The 16954-nt window shown below is 34.7% G+C and overlaps 1 protein-coding gene across 1 annotated transcript in view; it reads right to left on the reverse strand.

Annotated features, from left to right (window-relative positions):
• The window catches only part of LOC111508380 (odorant receptor Or1), a 60223-nt gene that overhangs the window by 3163 nt on the left and 40106 nt on the right, over nt 1-16954 (reverse strand). The window lies entirely within an intron of this gene.

Genomic DNA, 16954 nt, shown 5'->3' on the forward strand with positions numbered 1-16954 from the left:
TTGAGATTTTCTCTTTTCCTGATACTCCTAACATACAAGCTACCATCGAATGGCCGGATATTCCTACACTATCAATAATATTTTTAGTTATAACCAGTTCGCTCCGAACAATCATCAAATCCAATAAGGTAGCACATGTCCCTGTTATTCTTGTGGGAGAGTCAATAATTTGATTTAAACCAAAAGAGGCAACAATGACGGAAAATTTTATAACATTAGCAGACTGGCATTCCAACATGTTAATAATAAAATTACCAGTACAAATCAGTTCATCCACTGTCGGACAAATTAGGCTTAGATATTCTTCAAAATCATTCAAAAAAGTGTTTACATTTTGATCTGGTGGATTATAAATGACACCCAAACCATAATGTTTTGAATTGATTTTAATTTTGACCCAAAGTTGTTCGAAACCATGCTCCCAACTCTCAATAATTTCGCTATGAAACTTATCAGTGACGTAAATCAGTAAACCTCCACCCCTAGAAGTACGATCAGCTCTATACAATCTGAAACCATCTAGTTTCACAGTTTCATCAGTAATATTGTTATTGAGTCAAGTTTCACAAATGAAAAATACATCATAATTATTTTCGATGAGTAACTTCACATCTGTTAAGGCAGAAATCAAAGATCTTACATTTAAGCTTCCTAATCTTTAATTGGACATGAAAACAAACTCAAAAAAAATCTCTAAACTAATCAGTTAGTGTTTTCAAATGAAAAAATGGACAGAAAAAAAAAATGACAATAATGTTTATTCTCGATAGATAGGACGGCACAAGATGAACTGCACCAAATGCTGCAAATTCAATCCGAATTCTATTTAGATAATTCTGGAGATCAGCATTGAAAATAATAAGTTTAAAAGATCATCGTTAAGGATCACAATTTTGATAATTCCATTAGCTTCACTGGATTTCACAAAAATATTACCATGATTTGTCCAGACTTTTCCATTGGTTCCAACTTTCATCAGAGCTTTCTTCACTAATTTTTGTTGTAATGAGGTTAAATCTTCACGAATGAGAATACTACTACGCCTTAATAACTTTTTGTTTCCAAAAAATTTGTTTTTACAGGAAATACTGATTATTTTAACTATAATTGGTCTGGCTTTATTTCTTGTGAGTTTGCCAATTCTGTAACATGCCTCAATATCAGTATCATGAATATCTAAATTCATTCTACTTTTGAAAATGTTTCAGACTGTTCCAGTAAAATTTTCCTTTGGATTTTCATCTATTCCAAAAATTTAAATATTCCTCATCCTAAATTGTTGGTCATCTCTCTTTGTTTTCATTCCATCATTGTCTCTCGTCAACGCTTCTAATCGATTCGAAATTTTTTTCTCAACAATGAGAGCTATAGAATTGGAGATTTCAGTTAGAAAAATCTTCGGATGTACATAGAGAAGTAACTAGATTTTTGATTATTGAATGCAGTTCGTCCACACCCTCTTTATCGTCACCTCTTTTGTTTCGAGAACTCATTGTAGGGATAATTAAAATGAACGCACAGAACTACAAAATGAGTCAAAGACTTCCAACTTCCAAAGGCAAACTGATAATCACCTTCACTTCCACTAGTCCAAGTTTAAAAAATATGGCTCCAGAATATCTCATTAAATTTCACTATTCAGCACCAGGGCATAGATACGCGTGTCTACTCCAACGACATGAGAGGGGCATTATCCATACCGAGAGAACGAGAGAAAACCTGATCATGTTGATTCTTATCCATATCCACACATACTACATACAAGGAGAGTTTGTAGAATTACCAAGCAGAAGGCGGAAGTGAACTCAGAAGCCAACAGGACGACCGGAAAGCCCAATTCGTACTACATCCAGAGCACAGCAGACCAACGTTTCACAGTGCATCGCAGACCAACCGATCTCACTCAGCAGATCCAGAGAAAAATGTGCTATTAGCAACTATTGTTGGATTGAAATTTTTTTATTTTTTTTTGTTCATGCTTGATAGGAATAATCTTTAAACTGATAATAATCTTCTATTCGAAATGGTATTTCAAACTGAATCAAACTAAAGTTGTATGTAGAATATAACCTTGATGGACAACAAAGAGCTTAGGTTACTCACACGTGTTGTACGGAAGTTTAAGGACCTCCAAGATCTGAAAACTTGCCTTGAAGAAGATTGTCATTTCTTTATGATGATTTCCGTCACAGCAATTGCTCAGAAACAATGTGCCCTCACATTATTACCCATTGAATCTAATCATTTTGAAGATTTATGATTCAATAGTTTCAAATCATTTCTAACTTCCTCATCAGAAACATGAAAGTTGAAATCTGAAACAACTCCAACTCTCATATTTCTGATACGTAAGCACGTCGAATCTCAAATGATAATCTATTTCAATATTCGTTAAATCAATTGTATAATTCTTACTTTCTTTGTACAAAATTTTTAATAAAAGTTGTTTATAAATTTTTGAAGTCTACTATTTTTTTTTATCAGTTTATTTGGATGTTCAAATATGGTTTTAAATTCTCCTTGGTTTGATAATTATCTTACAATTCAAGCGCGGAAAGATATGTGCCTAAATGCAAAACGTTATATGGTAAATTTAGGCTCAAACATTAATTGCAAATTTTAATAGGATGGCGACCATTGAATATTATTTTGATTGTCAAGTTGGTGGGAATTCGGTCAAAATGTTGAAGATAACCAATTTCTGAATTGTCGACGTTTCGATTATGATATTATGATGATGAACAGCAATTCTCAATATAATAGACCTATTTTAATTGTACTCAAAAAGCCCGATAGTCTGTGAAAAAAGAAATGGTATCTGTTGTACGGAGGTGATCCAAAGACAGATACTTCAAATATGCTACGATATAATCTCTACTTGAAAAAAATCACAACTTCCAAAAGTGAATTCACTATTGCAAGATTGCCACCAACTAAAGATGCTGCTGTTTAGCACCTTCTTTACAAGGTCTTTGTTGGAAATCTCTGAATTCTAATATTGCCAATCTCGAAGAGAGGGGTTGGAAAAAAGAAGGAGACCAGCTACAGCCCATAGCATTCAAAATGAGCCTTATACCAGTGTATTAAGATACACTGCAACTGTTCTGGTAGCGATTGTACAAATAGTGCCTTGAAAGAATGTGTTGAAAAAATTATGAAGGCTATCAGACCTATTTTTTGCATTTTTCATACCGCCTTTTGATTATTAAAAATAAAGTTTTTTGGATAAACTTTCGGTTCCTCCCCCACCCCTTTGTTATTAATTTTTATATTCCAAGATAATTATCTCAATACTGTTTAGCAGTACTTTCAGTATGTTGAAAAAATATGAGTATTGAACTCAAAAAATCAAAACACGTCTTTGTAGAAATTAGTTCCACCTTCAGCAATTTTTCTGCGTAAATCTACTCTACTATTTACTGATGCGTCGAATACCAGCCTATTTTTAGTGGTAACACTATTTTCTTGAGGTAGGGACGTGGCCTATCAATTGTATCTCCGCTAACTGCTTTTATTAGACCTAATGATTCTCATTCTGCACAAACTACTATTATTTCAAAATTTTTCTAAGCCAATAAATTTTTTTGGTGAAGACAACAATCCTGCTTCGACTGTTTCTTTGTAGGCAGAAAGTTTCAGATGATCTTCTTTCCAAAGAAGATTTATTTGATATCTATTCCATCATTCGTCTGCAAAACCGTTTCTTCGGAATAATTTTCCGTTTCAGAATCAATAATTTTTTTTTTGGTGAAATATTTGCGGGGGCTCCTTTATATCAACAGCATCTAATTCCCACAAATCAGTAATAGAAAAAAAATCAGTAAAACCGAAAAAATACGATTGTTACTTGTATTATTGGTTTGTTTTCCCATTATAGTCCATCCAAGAGAAGCCCTATCAGGCTAGCATGGCGAATCCAGCAGAATTGCAAAAAAAAATACTTCAATTTGTAGCTAATTAGTTGCTGATTAGTTGCCAAAACAACGAATTTGTTGCTCGTGCCGATCTCTAGAAATCGCAAATAATGCTATCGTGATATAAAGGTGGCAAGGTAACTCAATAAATTATATACTTTTCCTTTGATCTTTACAGAATATTTAGTTGCTAAACCTTGAATGTAGTGAAAAATTTATAATTTTTTTTTTATTTTTTATGATCTTGCTATCTTAAAACTGTTTTTTCCTGGGATTAAAGATGTTCTAAATTTGTTGCTCACCAAGAGTGAACTTAAATACACCGTGAGTATCAGCAACAAAACAGTTAAAACCGATCGGCCAATTTTCAAATATTTTTTTCACGTGGTTTTCCTTAGAATCAAAAATGTTTCAAATTTGTTGCTAACCAGGAGTATACTCAAATACACCTTGAGTATCAGCAACAAAACAGTTGAAACCGATCGGCCGACTTTAAAATTTTTTTTCTTTTTCCTCGATCTTGCTATCTTGATACTGATTTTCCTGAGAATAAAAGGCGTTTCGTATTTTTTGCCCACCAGGAGTATACTCAAATACACCTTGAGTATCAGCAACAAAATAGTTGAAACCGATTGGCCGATTAAATTTTTTTTTCTTTCTCCTTGATCTTGCAACTTTGATACTGGTTTTCCTGAGAATGAAAAGCGTTTAAAATATGTTTCCCAAAGGGTACTCGAATACACTCCGACAATCAGCAACAAAATAATTGGCCTTGATGGGCCGATTTTCAATATTTTTTTAAATTCTCCCTGTTCTTTCTATCTTGAAACCGGTATTTTTTGGAATGAGGAGTATTATGAATTTGTTGTTCACCAGAAGCGGACTCATACACCTTGAGTATCAGCAACAAAATAGTTGGCCTTGATTGGCCGATGATTTTTTAAATTCTCCCTATTCTTTCAATCTTGAAACCGGTATTTTCTGGAATATCTGTTGCTCACCAGAAGGGGACTCAAATACACCTTGATTCCCAGGAAAACCAGTATCAAGATAGCAAGATCGAGGAAAAAGAAAAAAAATTTAAAATCTGCCGATCGGCTTCAAATATTTTGGTGCTGATACTCAAGGTCTATTTGAGTACCCTCCTCGTGAGCAACAAATTTAAAACACTTTTCATTTTAAAGAAAAGCAGTTTCAAGGTAACAAAAATGAGGAAAATAAAAAAAAAATTAAAATCGTCCGATTGGTTTCAAATATTTTATTGCTGATACTTAAGGTGTATTTGAGTACCCTTCTGATGAGCAACAAATTCATAATACTCCGTATTATAGCAAGAACAGGGAGAATTTAAAAAAATATTTAAAATCAGCCAATCAAGGTCAACTATTTTGTTACTGATTTTTGGAGTGTATTTGAGTACCCTCCTGACAAATTTGAAACGCTTTTTATTCTCAGGAAAATTAGTATCAAAATAGCAAGATCGAGAAAAAAGAAAAAAAAAATAAAAATCGGCCGATCGGTTTCAACTGTTTTGTTCCTGATACTCAAGGTGTATCTGAGTATACTTCTGGTGAGCATCAAATTTGAACACTTTTTATTATAAGAAAAACCAGTTTCAAGATAGCAAGAACGTGAAAAATTAAAAAAAATCAATATCGGCCGATCGGTTTCAACTATTTTGTTGCTGATACTCAAGGTGTATTCGAGTTTACTCTTGGTGAGCAACACATTCAGAACATCTTTAATTCCGGGAAAAACCAGTTTCAAAATAGCAAAATCATAAAAAATTAAAAAAAATATTAAAAAAAATTTCGCTATATCCAAGGTTTAGCAACTAAATAGCAACTAAATATTCTGAAAAGATCAAAGGGAAAGTATATAATTTATTGAGTTACTCTGCTACCTTTATATCACGATAGCATTATTTGCGATTTCTAGAGATCGGCACGAGCAACAAACTTGTTGTTTTGGCAACTAATTAGCTACAAATTGATGTATTTTTTTGCAATTTTGCTGGACTCGCCATCCTAGCTTGATATGGGCTTCCAAGATACGCTTCTATGGCAACAAGTTCATTATTAATATTTTCAATATACCCTGTAATTGAATTTCCAAAAATATCTGCCCGCCACAATAATTCAATTTCTTGTGGAGGATTATTTATACTAACATTGCTCAAAATACTATTTCTATTCATCAAATATAGCTGAATGTCTCAATCTAGGTTGATGATTGCATATCTGGTTTTGTTCCAATATTGATAATTTCCGAATTGTTAATGTGACTTATTGCGATATTGTATACAGTGTGTCAATTTGAAAACTTCCCACCCTCAATATCTCCCTTCCAGTACATAATATGAAAAAATGGTCAGACAGGTCAACTTTATTTGCAAGGGGGACACTCTGAATGAATATTTTCAACCCTCGGGGTTCAACCCCCTAGGAGGGGTGGATGTTACCCTCAGAATTTCAAATGGAAAGGGGGGTCAAGTGGCACATCATTTTGAAGGGCATTCAATTCTCTTGCCAATGATACCTTTTTCATTAGTTTTTGATGAGCAATTTTTGAAAAATAACGTTCCAAACGAACGGTGATTAGAAGTGAATAAGAATAAATGATTAAAACTCGCCCGCACTAGATGTTTGGTATTCAGGTTGGTATTCAAAACAAATGATTGTAATGGACTATTGGAAAAGGTGAGCATCGTACTAGGTAGCATCGTTCCAACCCTTGAGTAATATTCGAATTCGTGGATGTGAGAGGAATGTAGAACTACTTAGTTAACGAAATACGCATCGAGTGCAAACAAAAAATACTAAATTGCAAAAAACAAATTTCAACCATCTTGTTACGCTTTATCTGATAATATGTTTAAAATGTTGTCCATTCTGCTCTAAACAGTAATACAGTCTGTTTTCGAACTCCTCTCGAACATTTTGGAAAACTTCACCACTAATTGACCGGCATGCTGCTGTAATTCGTCCTTTGAGGTCATCCATATCAGTGGGCTGTGTTTTATAAACGACAGATTTGAGATATCCCCAAAGAAAAAAATCTAATGGAGTCAAATCCGGTGATCTCGGTGGCCACTCAATTGATCCCCTTCTGCCAATCCATCTCTCCCGGAATCGCTCGTTCAACCATTGTCGGACGGGGCGAAAATAATGAGGTGGCGCACCATCCTGTTGGAAATGTAACAAATCTTCCTGCAACAGTAAATTACCGTGTGCATCAATTTGAGTTTCGAGCTCGTGAGTTATAAGTGGATCGATAGGTGCTTGAAGCATATCTAGGTACAGATCACCATTCAAGTTTTCTTAAAAAAATAAAGGTCCGATAATGGCATTTCCAAGAATACCAGCCCAAACATTAACTTTTTGTGGGTGTTGTGTATGTCCTTCTCGAAAATTGTGAGGGTTTTCGTCACTCCAATAGCGACAATTTTGCCTATTAACATTGCCATTCAGGAAAAATGAACATTCATCACTGAAACAGATATTGAACAGAAGATTAGGTAAAGCATTGATTCGAAGAGTCATGATTTCACAGAATTCTATTCTTCTGTCATAATCATCCTCATGGAGCTCGTGGAGAATCTGCATTTTATATGGATGAAATTTGTGCATTTTCAGTGCTTTCCTTACAGTCTCGTGTGACATTCCCGTCTGTTCTGCTACTGATCGTAAGGAGCTAGTCGGCTCTGCAGCAAATGTTCCCAACACCTCAATTTGAGCATCCTCATTCAGTACTCTGGGGTTATTCCTTTTTTTATTCTTCACCGAACCAGTTTCGGAAAACTTTGTCACCAAATCAAGCACATACCGGTGACTTATATTAAGATTTGGATTTCTTTCATTAAAAAGAGATGCCGCCCTTCGTGCGCACTTGCCCACCTCTCCATAAATAAAAATTATTTCAATTCGGTCTTGGATAGTGTAAACCATTCTTACAATTTATACACTTTCTAAGGTATCGCTGATCAGCTCAACAAATGAAACTGAAATGATAGTACTACCAAATGGCTTGAATGCGATGAACACCTTTTTTGCTCAAAAAACGATACTTTTTATAGCAGAAGTAACAAAAAAGGGATAAGAGTTTTAAATCCGATAATAAACCCAAATGAAAGTCACCGAAACCAGATAACTAATTAATGTAAATTTTTTGAGGCTTGTCTAATTTTACCCCTGATGGAAAGTTGAAAAGCTGACCCGTCATCACAAGTTTTACTTATAAGAGAGTCAATAAATTGTATTTCTTTGCATACTAACTTGATAACCAGGCATTTTAGTATAGGCCAATTCTAATTACTTCTATTAGTTTAGAACTACATTTTCGGATACTGCTGATCGGAAAATAATAAATGAGGGCACCGTCGGCAAGCGAATTGAATGCCCTTCAAAATGATGTGCCACTTGACCCCCCTTTCCATTTGAAATTCTGAGGGTAACATCCACCCCTCCTAGGGGGTTGAACCCCGAGGGTTGAAAATATTCATTCAGAGTGTCCCCCTTGCAAATAAAGTTGACCTGTCTGACCATTTTTTCATATTATGTACTGGAAGGGAGATATTGAGGGTGGGAAGTTTTCAAATTGACACACTGTATATTATGGAGATTAGGAAATGACTGGAAACCACCAAAAACAAATATATATTTCTTTCCTGAGTAGCAGATTACAGCCGGTTCTGGGCCTCCCCCCACAACTATGACGTATTAATTGCTTTTTTCTGTTGTTGTTTAGTAACATCAAGGCGATGTGACCTTGAAGGGTCTGGTGCAGGGATCGTTCAGAATTTTTTTTCATATGAGATTTTTGGGTGTGTGTGCGTGTGTGACATAGTGACGTAATTACATTTGATTGGTGTGTGTGTGTGTGTAAGAATGGACGGTACAGGGTTTCATCATGTGCTTGTCTATGTACAAACATACGTCTGCATACTTCGAAGATCCTTCAAGTAATGAATGTTCCATCGGTGTGAGCCCACCAAGTTAGTAGTGGTGTGACGTCACAGCAGCATCCGTACAACGGTGAGAGAGCAAGATGTTCACTCCACGGCGTGCGGCTGAGTAATGCGTATTCATCGGTCTGCCCTCACCTCTCCCGATGCGATGAAGGCTGTGACGTAACGCATCGCTCTAGCCCCGCTATCGATGGCCGAGGACTGTCTGCCTAACGTCTACCCTCTACGAGAGCGCAACGACCACTGCCTGTTCGTATCGACATCTGTTATCGCATTCAGTTGGAAGGTGGGCTTGGCGCATGTAGTTGAGAGGTGGGGTTGGCTATGACGTCTTGACGGGCCCGATCAGACTGTATTTAAGAAGCAGACGAGTGTTGGTTATGTCAGTTTACATCAAGTGAGTTAGTGAGAACTATTATATAAAATGTATTCCTGTGACTGTGGTAAATCTTTTACTCGTAGTGATAATCTTCGTCGGCATCAGCTCCAGAGTTGCCAAGGAGGACCTGCAGTGAGAGTGGATAATGCCACACCAATGTATACTTGCAATTGCTGTAATGTGACAATTCCTATAACGCAAGTGAACTCTCACCGAAGAACCATGAGTCATAAAAATAATGCATGTGTTCAATTGTCTGAAGGTGTTCAAATTATAACGAATGCATTCAGTTGCCGCATTGCAACGTACAGGGTTGAGAGTTCTATTGTATCCACTGACTACATGTCAGTTTTCAATGAGATTAGGCAGAAGGTCATTGAATTACTGGAATCGGCCATCAGGATCCATTAAAGCATCAAGGTGAATATGGAAGTTTTTGGGAATTATATTCTTCAGACTCAAGATTCTAGGGACACGAAGTCATTTAATTCCTAAAATGAAATAGTGGACCAATCTTCAGATTTGAATGCTGTTTTTGATAGATTCCATGATGTAATTGTGGCTCAAACGACTGAATTCCAGGAACGTGACTCAGGTATTTTTTTTTTGTAAATTCCAATGAGATTGAGTAGTAATATTTATTTTTTTGTAATTCATGTTGGACTTGTGAAAAAATACTATTTTTCGAAGTCAATATTAATAAATACAGTCCACTGGGAGGACGTTCATATGTGAAGCTGCCTAAATGCATTGAATGGAGGAAAGCTGTCGTGAATGTTCGTAACGAAGATCAACATTGTTTTGCTTGGGCTATAACATCAGCATTATATCCTGCAATTAGTAGAGTGTCCGAAGTTACGTCATATCCACATTTTTCCAATGAGTATTCCAATGAGTATTGAGAGTATTGAAAGATTTGAAGATAGGAATGATATTTCAATTAATGTTTACGGTTAAGAGAGTAAATTTGATAAGGCTAAAGTGAAGTATGATGTGATTGATCCATTGCGATACTCACAGAGAAGACTCCGGAGATATGTCAATTTTTTACTTATAACTGATGACTCCGGCAATAGTCACTATTGTTGGATCAAAGATCTTTCAAGATTAGTTTCTAGTCAACTATCAGCTCATGATCACAAAAAATATTTTTGTGATGGATGTTTGATATATTTTTCCAGCGAGAGATTACTTTTACGTCATAAGATGAATGATTGTAATCTCGTTAGTACAACAACACCAACCACCAATTTTAAGATCAATAAATATGGTCGGATGGTTACGGAAAATAAATTAATGTTTCAAAATTTTGAGAGACAAATGAGGGTACCATTTGTAGTATATGCTGATTTTGAATCAGTATTTGAACCGATTCACGTGAATGAGCCAAATCCAGAAAGTTCATACACGATTAAAACATTCAAACATGTTCCATATTCAGTTGCTTATCTGATAAAATGTTCATATAATGATGATTTGTCAAAATTTGTTACATATAGGGGTGTAGATGCAGCTCAGAAATTTGTGAGTAGCATTGAAGATGATTTAAAAAAGATATATGAAAATCATCTCACATACCCTATACCAATGGATGCACAAACCATCGAAGAAGAGGAACAATTTGCTGCAGCCGGAACTTGTGGTTTATATAATAAACCATTTATTGATGGTGAAGTCAAAGTTAGAGATCATTGTCATGTTACAGGAAAGAAAAGATCACATGCCGCTCATTCCAAATGTAATTTGAATTTCAAAATCCCTAACTTTGTACCTATTATTTTCCACAATTTAAGCGGCTATGATTGCCATTTATTCATGCAAGAATTTTATAGGAATAAGGAGAAAGTTGATGTCATCCCACATACAAAAGAGCAATACATATCTTCCACTAAGCATCTCTTCACACACACCTATATCGATAAAGATGGTAAGGTTAAGAAGAAAAATCTCAAAATGAGATTTATCGATAGTTATAAATTTATGACTAATTCGTTGGAGAAGTTGGGTGCTAACTTGACCTCTGATCAATGTTTGGAGATGCATGAACATTTCCCACAAATTGAGAAATTCAATTTGATGAGGCAGAAAGGTGTATTTCCATATAGCTTCGTTGATGACATTGACAAATTGAATTATCCATCACTTCCAACAAAAAATCAGTTTTATGACAAACTCATTTGTGAACATATACCAGAAAATTATTACGATAGGGCTAGAAATGTGTGGAATTTATTCGAGTGTCAGAATTTGGGTGAATACTCTGATTTGTATTTGAAGTCGGATGTATTGCTATTATGTGATATTTTTGAAAACTTTCGCACAACGTGTTTGGAGATTTATAATTTAGATCCAGCACATTATTACACTGCATCTGGATTATCTTGGGATGCTATGTTGAAGTATACGAATATTGAATTGGAATTACTAACTGACATTGATATGATTCACTTTTTTCAAAAAGGTATACGAGGTGGAATTAGTCAGTGTAGTGAGAGGAAACATATAGCAAATAATAAATTTTTACCAAATTATAATCCCAATGAACCTTTCACATTCATTACATATTTAGATGCAACGAATCTATACGGTCATAGCATGTCACAACCTCTACCAACAAGTGAATTAACATGGTTGACATCTAATGAAATTCTTAACCTTGATGTGATGAATGTGAATTCTGATAGTCCGTATGGGTATGTGTTTGGAGTGGACATTCATTATCCACAAGAATTGCATGATGAACATTCAGATCTTCCATTTTTAGTTGAAAAATTAATACCACCTCGTACACAATCGAAAATTCCCAAATTAATTCCAAATTTGAATGATAAAAGAAAATATATTATTCATTATAGAAATCTACAGCAAGCCATCAAAAATGGTTTGATTGTGATGAATACACATAGAATATTGAAATTCAAACAATCACATTGGATGGATGAAACCCTATATAGATCTCAATAGTGAAATGCGTAATAGGTCTAACAACAAATCTGTTGAAGATTTCTATAAACTAATGAATAATGCGGTATATGGAAAGACAATGGAGAATGTAGATAACAGAATTGATGTTAGACTCGTTACACATTGGGAAAATATAAAGAAAAATATAGGTGTCAGCACTCTCATATCCAGACCAAATTTCAAAAATTGTTCAATTTTCACATAAAAATCCGTTGCCATTCAATTGGGTAAAGTTAAAGTCCATTCTGATAAACCATTATATTTGGGATTTTCTATATTAGAATTATCAAAAACAGTCATGTTCGACTTTTTCTATGGATGCATCAAACAACACTTTGGTGAAAATGTCTCTTTACTGTACACAGATACCGACTCACTCATTTTGAAAGTAAATACAGAACCTTTATATGAATTCATGAAAAGTAACATGAGTAGGTTTGATACATCCAATTACAGTATAGTTAACCAATTCAATATTCCACTAACAAGTTCGATCTTGGGTAACTTCAAAGATGAGTTTCCGAATGATTCAATCATGAGCTTTTATGGTACAGGAGCAAAAGCGTATTACGTGAAATCTGTTGATAGTGAATTCAAAAAAGCCAAAGGGGTTAAACGATCAGTTATAAAGAATGAATTGACATGTGAAGATTATCAAAAAATCGTTGAACATGGTGGTATGATATTTAGAAAAATGAATTCGTTTAGAAGCGTGTTGCATGATATGTACATTGAATTGAAGAATAAAGTTGCATTATCATACCATGAATATAAACGATTTATCATTCCGAATACTACCCACACTCTTCCTTGGGGTCATAATGATATTGAATTTTATCAAAACGATCCAAATGATAACATTCGTTGGATAACCAATATAATTCAACAATCACAATCTCAGGAGACTCCATTGGATCAATTGATTAATGTATTATCTGCCGAGATCAATGATTGAAATATCATTCAATATATTCAAAACCGAAAAATTCAATATTGATGTTTATGTAGCCATTTATAATTAATAATATATGACAGAAGTAATGTGATATTAATGTATTATGTATGTATGTATATGTATTACTGTAATGAATATAAAATGATTGAAATTTTATTTGTATTATTTCTATTTTCTTAATCAATTACTACAATGTATATAGTATAATGTAAATGAAAGGAATATTAGTTTGAAAAGAATCATCGTGGGTGCACAATGTCTGAAACAATCGATAAATTTGGCAGAAAAAGAAAATGGGGTGATAATGTCATCCGAGGTCCACCCGGCATTCGATTCAAATTAACAAAAGATGGTCATTATGACATGCAAAGAAAAATATTGAAAAATACAAGCGAACCAATTGACAAGAGTGATAGTGTAACTGTATCATATTTTGAGAGGGAAATTAATGGAGCAAAGGAGGTCATACTTCTAGCCCTACAAGCTGCAGTACAATCCACAATAGCTAATATTGCTCGCGATGCACGTCAAGCATTCGATGATAACATTGCAGAGGCTCGGATAACTTGCAAGTGACAAACTTACAAGTGATATAGAGATAAAAATGTCTAACATAACAGCGTCTACAATGAAAAAATATGATGCTATGTCTAACATAACAGCGACTACAATGAAAAAATATGATGTACTGGAACAGAGAGTTGAAGTTTTGGAGAAAAAACATAGAGTCAGGTCATCAGATGGACTGGGATATCCAGGACTAGACAATAATCCAAATGTTAGAATAATACAACCAAAACCAAAACCAACAGATGACGTATTAATTGAATGGGCATGGTGAATGCATTCCGCGCGCGAATTAGGTTAGTTTAGATTAGGGTAGGTTAGGCTAGTTATGGAGAAACGTTAGGTTAGGTTAGAGAAACGTTAGGTTAGGTTAGTCACATGCGTGAACAGTTTAGTGAAAGAGCGCATGTGCTAGTCAATGAAAGAGTGGGCTAGTTAATGGAAGAGTGCATGCAAGAGCGCATGTGCTAGTCAATGAAAGAGTGGGCTAGTTGATAGAAAAGCGCATACGTTAGTTTATTTTCTTCTATAAAAGGTGAACTATCAGTAACATCATCACTTTTTCTACTCACATTCTATTGCTATCACATATCATTCCTCAGACCTAAATAATTATTATCATGCCGTTGTGGATTGCTGAAGATGGTTCACCACTTGTTGATATCGATCACACTGATTTTGAAAATATTCCAGTATTACATTTATCGAGTCAAGATTCGATAGATGATTTTGATATTTACAACTTTGTTAACTTCGCAAATGTGCCGGAACCAAATGAGCAAATTGTTATTGAAAATCCAATCGTTTCGCAATCATCACCACTCAAACACCCTTCATCTACCCTTCCTCTTGGTGTTGATAAGAAATCTAGAACAATCAAGAGGAAGGTTACTAATGCATCTTCATCGATTGTCACTGACTTCAGAGAAAATAAACAATCGAAAAGTGTTGTGCGAGAGAAAAAACCCACAACGAAAAGTGACAGATCGAAGAGAAAGCCAAAAGGTTCACCTAAAGAAATGAAGGGTGATTTGAAAGCTGAATCGCTATCTTTTTTCAGTCCTCTACATCGGTTTGGAGAAATGAAAAAGAAAGCAAAATGCCGCCTTGTGAAAGCGCAGATGGCTATTGCTGAACTTGAAAAGAGTGAGCGGGCTATTAATGCTAATAAGGAAACTCTTCAAGCATTAGATGCTAAGATTGCATTAGCGAAGGTTGTATTGGCTGAAATGTGTACGGATGCAGATGAACTCCGTTCAAAAATTGTTAAAGATGATCAATTCATTCAACGTTCGAGAATGCAAGCTCAGGCAGAGGTTGAGGAGTCGGCTCAACTTTATGAGACGGCATTATCAGTGAGAGATAATTGGCGAAAAGAGTTGGAGAGTGCATTTCAAAGTGACGGCGATTAGTTTTGGGAATGACAATGTGTTTTCAATATCGTGAGTTGAAAAATATAAGCGGGAATGGAGTATACAATTAATTTGATTTGGTATACACAGAACGTTGCGAATGGCTGGGGCAACGTTTACCGCTGCATTATTTTTCAATTCACATACTTATAATTGAAATGAAAACAAAAATGAACTTCAACATTACTTTATTCGTGAATACAATAGTAGATACATTTAAACCATATTTGATTCATCAATCCAAGAATTTTGTTCGCTAGGAAGGCCTAACCACTTTACATATACTTTATTTTTTCTTTTCTTCAACACCTTCTCAATCAGATATACGTCAGGATTTTTGGTCCGTAATAACTCTTCTCCGTAAAAACATCCTCTGATAGGTTGTTCATTCATATCTTCAAGATTATAGGTTGTGAGGGCGGTTTTATATTTTAACAATCTTGAAGAGCTCCGTGGAAAAGTTCGCATTGTAAGACTTTTCAAAAATATTTTTGTACTTGCTTATACGTACAATATCATTCAATTGAAATTTGAGTTTACTTTGATTTCCCCAAATTCCTTTGATACCTTTGAATTTCAATTTTGTTGTTGAATCAACATTGATGGGTGCCATACCTATTGTACGATGAACTTTATTGTTATATCTACTAGTTATAGTTGGAAGAATATCAAGCCATTTGTGGTGACCTCTCATCGAAAATTCCTTGTAGAGCCATGCCTTTATTGTACGAATCACTCTTTCTGCTATAGCCGCCTTCTGTGTGGTAAATTTTGAATAATGATTGATATTATAGTCTCGCATGAGATATGAGAAGCTTCTTAAAAAATTCTTCCCCTTGATCGGTTTGTATATGTTTGGGGGAAAATTTGGCTTCCTTTTGTACATGTTTCATTGCATTAGTTATTGTACTACCTGTTTTATCTTTAACTGCTACAGTCCACAAATATTTTGAGTAACAATCAATCACTACAAGTATATATCGGTATCCTTCATTACTTCTTGCATAAGGTTGTAGTTCAGCTAGATCTATTTGCCATATATCTGCAAAACATTTGATGGTGGTTATTCTCCTACGAAAATTACCTCTTGCAGGTCTATGTAATTCATTAACAACTTGTCGTTTGACATCACTTATTTCATTAGTCATTCTATTTCAAAAATGATTAAAGGGAAAAGTTAATAATGTTACTGCATTGAATGATGATATGATAGTGATCAATACTTATGGATATATCAATATATTATACGTTCTTCACGTAATTCTTCAATTATTGAAATTATTTCATTGCCATGTCCAGTATGCCCAGCTGACTTTGAAGCTACCAATAGTCGTAGACGAGCAACTAACTCTTTCGGTGAGTTCCAGTACACATAATTCACAGGTTTAGAATTATATGTTTTCTACATTTTCTTTCGTTTGAGTGCTCCACCAATTTTACTTCTACTTCTTATTGAATATTGTCGTGAGTCTAATAGAGGTTTAATAACTTCACGAAATTTTTTAGAATTTGTGTTTTTAAAACCATTCTTCAGATGATATTGTTTATATGGAGCATTCGTTATTTTCAATATTTTGAAATATACTTGACAAGTTTCTTCATTATCAATATCTTGCGAATTCTTCAGAAAGATCATATCATACAAGTCTGGACCACCTGCGCATTCATATTTTTTCACTTAATCAGCATCCCAAAATAAAATGTTTCCATCTTTGAAATGTACCACTAGACTTCCCATTTTCAGCTTTTGTGTTATAGGATCCATACGTATACCAAATGTTCCATCATATGCTGGAT

Source organism: Leptinotarsa decemlineata, unplaced genomic scaffold (genome assembly GCF_025532065.1).
Source record: "Leptinotarsa decemlineata unplaced genomic scaffold, Ldec_3_MD MMD2_tig00004677_RagTag_RagTag, whole genome shotgun sequence".
In the NCBI taxonomy this organism is placed as follows: Eukaryota; Metazoa; Arthropoda; class Insecta; order Coleoptera; family Chrysomelidae; genus Leptinotarsa; species Leptinotarsa decemlineata.